Below are 12317 nucleotides of genomic sequence, written 5' to 3'. Positions count from 1 at the left end.
GATGGGAACAAGTGAGGGTCACATGCCTCATCAAGCCCAGATGCTGCAATCAGCATGCAAAGTGCAAAAGGGAAGCAGAGATGAGATGATGTGTCTGCTCAACTGCTCATGTTGGTGGACCTTGGCTTGGATGCTCCTGGACCTCTATGGGACTGTGCTTCAGGTTTGACTGGACTGTGTCCAGACTGCAGGACTTCAGACTTGACTACTTGGCTTGACTCTATACTGTGTTTCCCGTCCTTTGGACTTTGCTTGTGTGGTTTGACCCCTAGACTTTGGGCAGTGGGCTTGACATACTGGCTTGCTACCAGGTAGGCCAGGGGTTCAGGACACAAAAGGTATTGGGCTGGCCCTGCAATAGCAAAACTGAGACCAAGGAAGTTGGCAGCCAGTGTCATCCCCTCAGCTGGTTGTTAGGTAAGTAGGCAAGAAAGAGGGTGCTAGCTGAGGGCAGGTTGTAGTTGGTGGGGCAGTGCCCCATTCCCCCTATGAAACCAACCTCCACTAGTTACACATGATAGCAGCACATCTCTGTATTTAAACCCAGATCACCCAATCTTACAGAGAGTGGGAGGTCCAATTTCAAGAGCAAAAAGGGTAGAATAGGTAGAGGCATTATATTCTTCCTTCCACTGTCCCTGGTTGCCCCCAACTTTCCTTTTCTCTCGGCCAGGCTCCATCACTGGAAGGAAGCCTGGCTCAGATAAAAGCTGTGAACAGGTAAGCAGGGGGAGAGTTCAGCACTCCTCACCCACATTCCCTATTTGCTTTTAAGAACAGACTTTCCCATCCCACATTCTATGCATAAGTGGGGTGGATTTTAAACATACACACAGGCTACTTTCACGTGTAATTTGTTTTGAGCTTTTTTACAGTGTCGAGTTTTCTTCTGAAATGTGATTACTGGGGACTTTCATTTTGTTTATTTACAAATAATGTGTTTGTTTGCAAATGTACACTGAGAAAATGATGTGAAGGCAAGTACCTCAGTCAGCAGTAGTTCCCTCAAGCAACCCCACCCCCCACCTCGCAGTTCCTTTGTGCCAGGCAGCTGCCTACTTCTTTTTCTTATGCTGGCTACATTTAAATCTGCCTTTTTCCTTTGGCCCCAGCTGGTGGGATGTTCTCTGTTGCTAGCTGCTACCAGCAATCAGGATCATTAAGCATGCAAGCTATATAAAAGCCCAGAGGAAAAAGTAATCATGTAATATACAATAACATTCGCATAGCAAAAACTTTTCTTGTGTTGTTTCGTGGCTTCAGGCAATGTGGGCAGCACTCTCTTCAATTTCTGAAATATTTTCTGTTCACCTACAATGGAAGTTACAAAGGAGGGTCAAAAAGTGGTATCAATAGATTTCGAGAGGAAATTACAGTCTTGCTCTAGTTTGGAGAGGGACTCCATAAAAGATACATTAAGATAGGGAATGAGACCTTGGCCCAAGCCTCATAAAACACCTGGAAGAAGAGAGAGGTTCATTTCTTAGCCCCTCCTCAGATCTCCTTATAAAACATGTTGCCCACAGGTCTCGAGCCTGTCAGAATTTTAAAAAATAAACAGCATTTCAAGGATAATTCTACAGGCAGCAGCCACAGAGCACCCACAAAGTCTGTTGAGTTGCCATGGTGACAAATTTCTGCTTTGGGTATGAGAGCACAGTTCTCTATAGAAAGGCGTTTTTTAAGAAATCTAAAAAGCATTAACCCCAACATAGCAGTTTACAATTCCTCTTGCCAAAACTACCTAATCGGCATGGATCTTTCTTTGTGAATGAGCATTGCCAAACCAAATAAATTAGTTGGGCAATTCCATTGATTGAGCTTCACTTGCAAGTTCATTTGCTGAGTTCAGACTGACAGCAAAAATATACTTGTCTTCACTTTACACACACTGGAATTATTCATCGTTCTGCCATTGAGAACATGGACCAAACAGGCTTGACTCTGAATCATGATCTGAAGTCATTTAAGGCAGCACGACTGTGTTCTGAACTGGGCCTGCGTTACACAAACTCGCAACTTTTAATATACTTAGCAGAGCTTGTAACTTAATGCCATGGCAGTCACTCAGCCCAAATTATATATTAGCTAATGAAAGACTTCAGAACAAGCCCTTCCAGTGCCCAGCATAGGGTTCGCAGGTAATCGTGATGGATTAAACCAGCATTTTCTCGCTCATTTTGCAATCTGAATCCCACATGAGAAAAGAACTGCATGGAGTCCGCCCACTGAACAAATTTCACTCAGTCACAAAAGAAGCGCAGCTGAGCCTGCGGACAACTTTGCCCTCCTATACAGGGACAGCCCGTGGCACAGGGACATGGGCTCCATCCTTGGCAGGTGTCAAGTGACACATCTCGATCCAACGGGGCCATTCCTCAACTCTTCCAAGGGGATGTGGCTGTGCTGAAAATAAACTTGCTCAAATTGAATTCCTCCCTCTCTTGGTGTAGCCTGACAGGGCTCCCCATTCTCGCCAAGCACCTCCTTTGCTCAGCCTTCCTCCCCCTTCACCCCTGCTGCATTCTGAGCCAGAGGGGCTCACTGTCATGGAGGCAGCAGAGGGATCTGACTCCACAACGTGGCTTCACCAGCCTTGAGGTTGAAGCAAGGATAAGCTGATGGGTGGGAGGATAATCCGCATTTTAAGAACACTTTCATAGAGATACAAAAAGGGAAACACTGCCGCCAACTCCCCGTTGTTCATAAAATTACAGAGCAAGCAAAGCCGTCACTGCCTGCTTTGTCTCGGCATGTCAAGAGGCAAGGACAGCAAGGGGGAAGGAATTCTTTCTTCTCTCCCTCCCTCTTTTCTCATGCCAGAAACAGCCCTCTCCACCCCAGTACTGCCCCACACTTCTCACTACTCCATGATACCACAGCATTTCCCTGCACCATACCTAGAGCTATTGAACTGTACAGTTACATTGTGCTTAGTACAATAAGAGGGTTTGCTGGTTGGCCTTGGTGCATTATTTAAAATACAAGAGCAATGGAGTCCAACTTTTCAGGAGATGAACTAAGCAAGTGTCTGGATGCAGTTTTATTTATTGGAGTTCTGCTACTATTGCTGGATCAAAGGTATTTTTACACACAGAGGCTGAAAGTAAATCTTGCTGCAGTCGGGTTTGTGATGAAAAGGTAAAGCCTACATTTACCACAATCACAGAATTGTACAGTCGGACAGGACCACAAGGGTCATCTAGTCCAACCTTATGAGATGCAAAAATATTTTTGTCCAACATGGCACTCGAACCCATGACCCTAAGTTTAAGAGCCTCTTGCTCTATGGACTGAACTATCCACTTTGTTCTCAGTGTTTATGTGCATTACAAATGCCCCCCCCCCCCCAGCTTTCTCTTCTGCATTAACAAAGATCAGAAGCTAACATAAATTGAATACTCTGGCCTTTGAGGCCTGAAACGTGTGTTTTCCTTTGAGAGTAATTTGTTTTAACTGTTTTAGTTCTGAATTTTAAATTGTTGTACCCTGGGGCCTGCTGCTGAAGGACAAAGAGTAATAATAATAATCAATTTCTTGTTAATCTCCTGTTTAAGCCTTGAGTAACAGTGCAATCTTAACCTACAGGTGTGCCAACCAGAAGAGTTATGATAGGGCAGATATCCCCACCCTGTGGAGAGGACCCTATGCTTGTGGATCTGTAGCCACCCAACCAGAGAAATCCCTGTAGGGTTAAGTAGGAGAAGAACCTGCAGAAAAGGCAAAGTGGGGAAAGTTTTGTGCACACCCACCAAACACAGCAGGCGGAAGGAAACCCACTCCCATAAGAGATATGCAACCCCCTCACCAAAGCCCATGTTTCAGGGCAGAGCTCAAAGCTGCTCAATTCTCTGGTGCCTACCTCCTGGTCCACGAGTGCTCCAGTGCTGTTGCAAGCATGGCAGGCTGAGATTTGTGGTTTAGGTGTGCCATCTAGGCTACATCATCATCTTGCCTGAGCAAAAGACCTATCCTTGTACAGCAAGAACTCTAAAGCCTTCTTCTCTGGTAGATATCTCCTCATCTTCCCTGAGAGCTGCCTTGGACCTTGACCCCTGGCTGATTCTAATGACATGTCTGCTTCTAAACTCCTAATCCTCTGTTGATGCCTTCAATCATGCCTCCAGCTTGGCCTTTTCTGCACACATTTTTGGGGTCTCCTGATCTTCTATTGCTTATTTGGAAGAAGATCCCTCTCTCATTTGGGCTGTGTACCTGCATCTGAGCCTCTTGACCTACTATTTGTCCCTTGGTACGAACCCTGTCATTTCTGGACCATGCTAGCATCTGGCCCCATAAAGTGATGGTCAGCAAACCACAGACCCTAGAACCTGAGCACTAGGAGCATGACAATTGCTACTTCTTATGTATGTATGTACATAACATCATTCTCTGCGTTGTAGAACTATATGATCTCTATTTTTAGAAAGATAATGTCATATGATGTTGGATCTAGTTGAAAACATACCTTGTGCTGAGAACTGTGGAAATAATTGGCACCAGATTGTGATTTGAAATTGTTTCAGCAATGTTTTGATAAAAATGTGTGCCTTGTCAAAAGAGAGAGAGAGAGTGCCCAATTTCCCCATTACTATTTATTTTGGTCCTGGAGGTTTTGCTGAATATGATAAGGAAAGACCAGCTGGTTAAAGGGGTTCAGGTCGGAGCGAAACAATATAAGTTGAGAGCATTTGCAGATGATGTGGTACTTACATTACAAGAGCCAGGAGCTAGCACTAGAAGGGTTTTGGAACTAATTCAAGAGTTTGGTCAAGTGGCAGGATTTAAATTAAATAAATTAAAGACTAAGGTATTAGAGAAAAATCTAACAGTAATGGAGAAGGAGAAGTTCCAGAATGAAACTGGTTTAACTGTGGTTAAGAGTGTAAAATATTTGGGGATCAATATGACAGCTAAAAATATGAATCTATTTGTTGTGACGTGGGGTTTGTGATTTCAGCTCTCTTGACATAATATGCTGGAGACAGTTCTCTAGTAACACTTCTTTATTAAAGCAAACAAGACTGAGACTTGAGGAGGGGAGAGCTACATTTATAGGGACAGGGAACAAGCTAGAAAGGATACATTTTGGAGGGAACAATCTCAGGCAATCACAGTCCTGCCTTTTGGAGGAAACCAATAAGATAGAGGATCCAAATACAGCAGCTTAAATGAACCAATAGTAGCTGTACCCTCTGGAACCAAAAGGCAGTTACTTTACCCTAATGCAATACAGACAATAATAATACAGATATAAAATCCTTTGACTCAATACACAACACCCCTCCCCCCCTAGTGAGCACAGCAGACGTAATCTCTCAGGTACTGTGGGGTCCTACAACTTCTACTTGATCTCCTGACAACAGGTGTTGCTGGTTCTGGATTGGGTGTCACCTGTGGTAGGGGGGCTGCTATAGGGGTTTCGTCAGGAACAGATGGAGTCCCAGACATCTCAGGGTCCCCTACCTGTACCTCGTCATCCTGAGGACCAGCAGACCCTGGTTCATTTGCTGAGGCCCCTGATGACTGCACCTCTGGGCCATTTTCACCCTGGCCTTGTAGCTCTGCGTCGTTAGCCAGGGATGAATTATCAGACTCCTCTCTGCTGAGCACCCGGCGCCTCAGCTGATCTATATGTCTCTTCCAAACTTGCCCGTTTTCCAAGGTCACATAATAGGACACAGGTCCACTAGCCCGGATGACCACACCAGCCACCCACCGCGAACCTCGTGAATAGTTCCTCACCCAGACCAGATCTTCAGGGGCGAGATACCTTGTTGTGTCAGTCTCAGCCTGGGGGGTTGCTCTTGCATTACGGTTTGGCATTTTATCCAGGTGGACATAATCCAGCACCATTACCAGTCTTCTACCCAAGAGCAGCTCAGCTGGCGACTTGCCCGTTGCAGTACACGGCGTCGCATGCTGCAAAAATAACATTCACGCGATGCGAGCTGACCAGTTACCCTCCATTAAGTGCGCAATGGATTCTTTGGCTGTTCTTACCCTGCGCTCCGCCTGCCCATTGGAGGATGGGTGAAAGGGCGCGGATGTGACCCCTCTTATGAAGTTATCAGCCAAGAATGCCCTGAATTCTTGGGATACAAAAGCTGGCCCGTTATCTGATACAATGGTCTCAGGTAACCCGTGGGTTGCAAACAGCTGCCTTAACACCTTGATTACGGCAGCTGATGCCATGCTAGGGACCATCGCCACTTCTAACCATTTGGAATATGCATCGACGATAACCAAAAAGACCTTCCCCTGGAATGGCCCAGCAAAATCTAAGTGCAGCCGGCTCCAGGGAGATCTGGACTGCTCCCACCAGTGAACTGGTGCTCTGGCCACTTCTGGCCGCACCTCTTGGCATGCCTTGCATGTTCGTACCCATTGTTCTATGTTCTGGTCCATTTCAGGCCACCACACATAACATCGGGCTAGCGACTTCATCCTGACCATTCCCGGGTGTCCCATGTGAAGCGTCTCAAGAACCCTGTTTCTCAGTGGTGCTGGGATGATCACCCTATCTCCCCACAGGAGACAACCCTTATGCATGGACAACTCGTGCTGCCTTGTCGCATAAGGCCTGAATTTGTCTTCATGCGGACCACCTGGCCACCCCCTCCCCACCCAAGTGAGCACACGGGAGAGAACAGCATCTTTCCTCATTTTCTCAGCTATATCAGTAGCCGTTACAGGAGCCCCCGGAAGTGTTTCCAGCATCATTATGTGCTCCGCTGGAGCAGGATCCTCATTGCTCCCGCCAGGAAGGGGCAATCGACTCAGCGCATCAGCATGGCACAACCGCTTCCCCGGCACATGGGTCAAGGTGTACTGGAACCCGTTCAGGAATATAGACCAACGCAACATTCTGGGGGAGAGAATTTGTGGCGTTTGTTTGTTCGGGTTGAACAACCCTAACAGTGGTTTGTGGTCCATTTCAATGGAGAAATGGCGACCGTACACATAATCATGGAACTTTTTGATTCCTGCCACAATTGCAAGCGCCTCTTTGTCAATTTGAGCATAGTTGCGCTCCGTGGCCGACAACGTACGGGAATAGAAAGAGATGGGCTTTTCCGACCCATCCGGTTCCCTATGACTCAGCACCGCCCCCAGACCGTATTGAGAGGCATGACATGCCAGGACCAGCGGCTTCGACTCATCATAATGAGCAAGGATGCTCCTGCTACTCAGCATTCCTCGCAAGGAGTCAAAAGCCTTCTGCTGCTCCTGCCCCCATCGCCACACATTCTTTTTCTGCAACAGTCTATGTAATGGTTCAGCTACCGAAGCTTTCTGGGGTAACAACGAATGATAAAAGTTAATAAGTCCCAGGAATGACTGCAACTCCGTCTTGTTCTGTGGTCGTGGTGCCTCAATGATGGCCTTAACCTTAGCATCTGTGGGGTGGATGCCTGATGCATCAATTTTAAACCCCAAGAAATCCACAGTTGGCACCCCAAAACTGCATTTTTCCTTTTTTAGTTGCAATCCCACCTCCTTGAACTTGAGCAACACTGCACGGACACGTGCAACCAGTTCCTGTGGGTCTTTTCCAGCAATCAAAACGTCATCAAAAAATGGCAAGACCCCCGGCAGACCTCTTAACAGGCGTTCCATGAGCCCTTGAAAAATCCCTGGGGCCACACAAACTCCAAATTGTAATCTGTTAACTCTGAACGCCCCTTTATGTGTGACAATAGTCTGTGCTTCCGCTGATTGTGGGGTTACTGGCAGCTGTTGGTAAGCTTGTGCCAGGTCAATTTTGGCGAACACCTTGCCCCCAGCCAGTTTAGCCAACAGATGTGATACGACTGGAATGGGGTATGAGTTTCCCCTGAGTGCCTTATTGATAGTACATTTGTAATCAGCACAGATCCTGACTTCCCCATTTGCTTTAAGGGGCGTGACGATTGGAGTCTCCCACTTAGCGGAGTCCACGGGTGAGAGAACTCCCTGCTTGACCAATTTATCCAGCTCTGCTTTGATCTTGGGTTGCAGTGCAAATGGCACTCGCCTTGGTTTGAGTCGGATTGGGGCCACCCCAGGGTCCAATTCGAAGTCAACTGGGGGCCCTTTATAACAACCCAGTTTTCCATTAAAGATACCAGCAAATTCTTTGCATAATGCCTCACTCATCTCAGGGCAGGTTTGGATTGAATTAAGCCCTGATATACTCAGTCCCAGGGCGGGGAACCAGTCAGTGCCCAGGAGACTGGGGCGACTGCCCTTCGCAATCACCAGTTTGAGTACCACCTGTTTGTCCCGGAACTGTACTCTCACGGCACACATTCCCAAGACATGGATGCGGCCCGCTGAGTATGACTGCAAAGTTGCCGGGAAGGGCTCCAGAGGGGGCAACTTACCCCTGGGGAAGAATGTCCTCTCGGTCTGGTCCGACACGATAGTGAATCCAGATCCGGAGTCCACCTCCATGTCGCACAGCTGACCCTCAATCTTCACCTTGACGTGTGCCTTGCCTTGCGCTGGAAACTGCACGACTCTCCCGTTGATCTCCGTTACGTAGTGGCAGTCCTGTAGAACGTGGGTTGCTGTGGGCGGTCTGCGATGCTCCAGTCTAGGTGCTCCTGTCGCTCCCAACGCCGCCAATCTACAGACCCTGGTGATGTGACCTGTCTTCCCGCACGTCCGGCACACAGCATCCCGGAAACGACAACTCTTCCGCTCATGGTTTCCGCCACAACCAGGGAAACCAGTGATCTTTGTGCACTGTGCAGGCCTGACGCACTGACTCGACCCCACGGACTGGGCTCTGGCTCGAAGTAGCCTCTAGCTCGTCCATGGCATGCGCAACTTCTATCTGTGGCTTAGGGGCCCTGCGACTGGCATCAAGCTCCTCTCTTTCATAATTCTCCGTGGCGGTGGCCTCCTTCAAGGCTGAAGCAAGGGTAACCTCTTCTTTAGCCACGATGCGTCTTCTGGCTTTCTTGCTGCTCAGACCACCGATAAAACGATCCAGGAGAGTCTCTTCCAGATCTTGGAAGTCGCAGTGCTGAGCGAGCTTCCGCAGTTCAGCTAGAAATGCAGATACAGACTCCCCAGCACGCTGCTGCCTCTTATGAAACTCCATTCGCCGGGCCATCTTGGTCTCAGTAGGCGCCAAATGGCTTGTTAGGCAGGCAAGAATATCTTTGAGAGATGTCTCACTTAGCTTCGCTGGAGCAAGCAATGCCTTGGCCAGCGTGAAGATCTCAGGCCCACAGTAGCTCAGGAATGTGGCCCTTCTTTTGCTGGCATCGGTGATCCCTTGAGCCACCGTGAAGAACTCGAAGCGTTCGACGTAGTCTTCCCACGTGTGGGGCTCTGATGGCTGGAAGGGCTCCAATACCCTTGGACTCTCCATTGTCCTGTGGGCAGGGTCGTCTTCTCAGCTGGCCAGTGAGTCTTGTTCTAGCTTCAATCCGGACTCTGAGGCAGGGCTGCGTTAACCGCTCCTCAGCATTCCGGATCCCACCTTCGTCGCCAGTTGTTGTGACGTGGGGTTTGTGATTTCAGCTCTCTTGACATAATATGCTGGAGACAGTTCTCTAGTAACACTTCTTTATTAAAGCAAACAAGACTGAGACTTGAGGAGGGGAGAGCTACATTTATAGGGACAGGGAACAAGCTAGAAAGGATACATTTTGGAGGGAACAATATCAGGCAATCACAGTCCTGCCTTTTGGAGGAAACCAATAAGACAGAGGATCCAAATACAGCAACTTAAATGAACCAATAGTAGCTGTACCCTCTGGAACCAAAAGGCAGTTACTTTACCCTAATGCAATACAGACAATAATAATACAGATATAAAATCCCTTGACTCAATACACAACACTATTTAAAGATAACTATGAGAAATGTTGGAACCAGGTGAAAAAAGATTTGGAAATTTGGTCAAACTTGAAGCTTTCCTTGTCAGGTAGAATTGCAGCTATCAAGATGAATGTATTGCCTAAAATGTTATTTTTATTCCAAACACTGCAAATTATTGATAAGATGGAGTGTTTCAAGGGATGGCAGCGTGATATTTCTAAATTTATTTGGCAGGGCAAAAAACCCAGAATAAAATTTAAGATTTTAACTGACGCAAAGGAAAGAGGGGGATTTGCCCTGCCAGACTTGAAACTTTATTATGAATCAGCAGCTTTCTGCTGGTTGAAGGATTGGCTGCGTCTTGAGAACACAGATATTTTGGATTTGGAAGGTTTTAATAATGTTTTTGGGTGGCATGCATATCTATGGTACGACAAGGTTAAGGCTCATAAAGGTTTTAAAAGTCATATTGTCAGAAAGGCACTGTACAATGTTTGGATTAGATATAAAGATCTACTGGAAAATAAAACCCCAAGGTGGCTTTCACCTATGAAGGCCAAAGCAGTAAAAAAGCTTAATATGGAATGTACATGGCCGAAATATTGGGAAATTTTGGAACAGGAGGGTGATAAACTGAAACTGCAGAGTTTTGAGAAATTAAAAGTTAAGGTCCGAGACTGGCTTCACTATTATCAACTGTTGGAAGTCTATAAGATGGATAGGAAAATTGGCTTACAGGTGGAAAAATCAAAGTTAGAGACTGAACTGTTAGAACCCAATACTAAGAACTTGTCAAGAATGTATAATCTGCTGTTGAAATGGAACACACAAGATGAAACTGTTAAATCTGCAATGATTAAGTGGGCACAGGATATTGGTCATAACATTTTGTTTGTTGACTGGGAAAAGTTATGGACCACCGGGATGAAATTTACGGCATGCAATGCCTTAAGAGAAAATATTATGAAAATGATCTACAGGTGGTACATGACCCCAGCCAAACTGGCAAAAATCTATCATTTGCCCGATAATAAATGTTGGAAATGCAAAGAAACTGAAGGAACATTCTTTCACCTTTGGTGGACGTGCCCAAGGATTAAGGCTTTCTGGGAAATGATATATAATGAAATGAAAAAGGTATTTAAATATACCTTCTTGAAGAAACCAGAGGCCTTTCTCCTGGGCATGGTCAGCCATGTGGTGTTAAAGAAGGATAGAACTTTGTTTATGTATGCTACAACAGCAGCAAGGATTCTTATTGCAAAGTATTGGAAGACACCTGAGCTACCCACCTTGGAAGAATGGCAGATGAAAATGATAGACTACATGGGACTGGCAGAGATGACGGGCAGAATCCGAGACCAAGAGAAAGAGACAGTGGAAGAAGATTGGAAGAAATTTAAAGATTATCTTGATAAGTATTATAAAATTAATGAAGGTTAGAAAGACATGGGTTGGAAAATAATACGGTGTTCAGAGATGCTAATTAAGAAAAGGAATGGAATTGTCAAAAAACTTTGGTAAATAAGGGAATGGATTTACTGACTGGATAATGAAAATAGAATACAGAACGGGGAGGTATGAGGGAGTCGGGGAAAGTAGGTTGAGAAAATAAGGTTTGAAATTATACTTGTTGTTTTTGTTTATGTTTGTTTTTATTGTTGTTGTTTTGTTCTTATATGTTCTTAATGGAAACTTCAATAAATATTATTTTTTAAAAAAATAGAGAGAGAGAGAGAGAGAGAGAGAGAGAGAGAGAGAGAGAGAGAGAGAGAGAGATATTCCAGACTGAAAATCAAAGTCTGACAAATTTGAGGTAGTATTATGTAAAGGTGCAATATTCTCCTGTATTCATCAATTAAGGATGCTGGAACCAGTTTGACAATGGGCAACTTTAAATATACAGTCATATAATTAAATTAGCAAGTACAAAGTGTTAATTATTGGCAGTGCTTTTTTCTGGGGGGACGCAGGGAGCGCATACCCCTAAACACTTTGTGAATCTAAGTTTGGCCTCATTGAGGTGCAGTATTTCAAAATGAGTAGGAAAATGAGAGTACCCTTAAACATTTTTTAAGGGGGAAAAAGCACTGAGTATTGGTGTGTGGAAGAGAGAAGATGGGAGAGAGAAAACACCTTTTACTCCTCAAAGTTTATCAAAGCAATCCAAGGAACCAATGATTCTCCCTACTTAAATCAATATTGCCGCCACAACTTTCTTTGTAGTATTGCTGAAGCAAAAAGTAAATAAGTATATACTTCCCATCTCAGAAGTGGCACTGTTCCCGCAAAGATTCTGTGTGCCCAGAATGTTCATAAAAAGAATTACAGAAATGTCAAACACCTGCTTTATTGCCATCCCTGTGATCCCTTCCAACTTTACAATTCTATGATTCGCTGATTACACCATTTGCCATTCCTTCTTCACTTACAGTTGCCCTTTTTCTTCAGGAACACCTTGCAGCCATTGAAAAACAAATAGAAATGCTTCCAAAGTTGGA

General features: G+C 45.6%; 1 long non-coding RNA gene across 1 annotated transcript in view; it reads right to left on the bottom strand.

The window, feature by feature from the left end:
• Positions 1 to 1191: 1191 nt before the first annotated feature.
• LOC310825427 overlaps positions 1192 to 12317 on the bottom strand; it is a 20524-nt gene continuing 9398 nt past the window's right edge. Inside the window, exon 2 of the long non-coding RNA XR_014555307.1 lies at positions 1192 to 1311. This is a non-coding gene — a long non-coding RNA (uncharacterized lncRNA). The remainder of the gene's footprint in view (positions 1312 to 12317) is intronic.

Source organism: Podarcis gaigeae (genome assembly GCF_964106915.1).
Source record: "Podarcis gaigeae genome assembly, chromosome: 10".
NCBI lineage: Eukaryota > Metazoa > Chordata > Lepidosauria > Squamata > Lacertidae > Podarcis > Podarcis gaigeae.
This window is presented reverse-complemented; position numbering and strand designations above follow the sequence as displayed.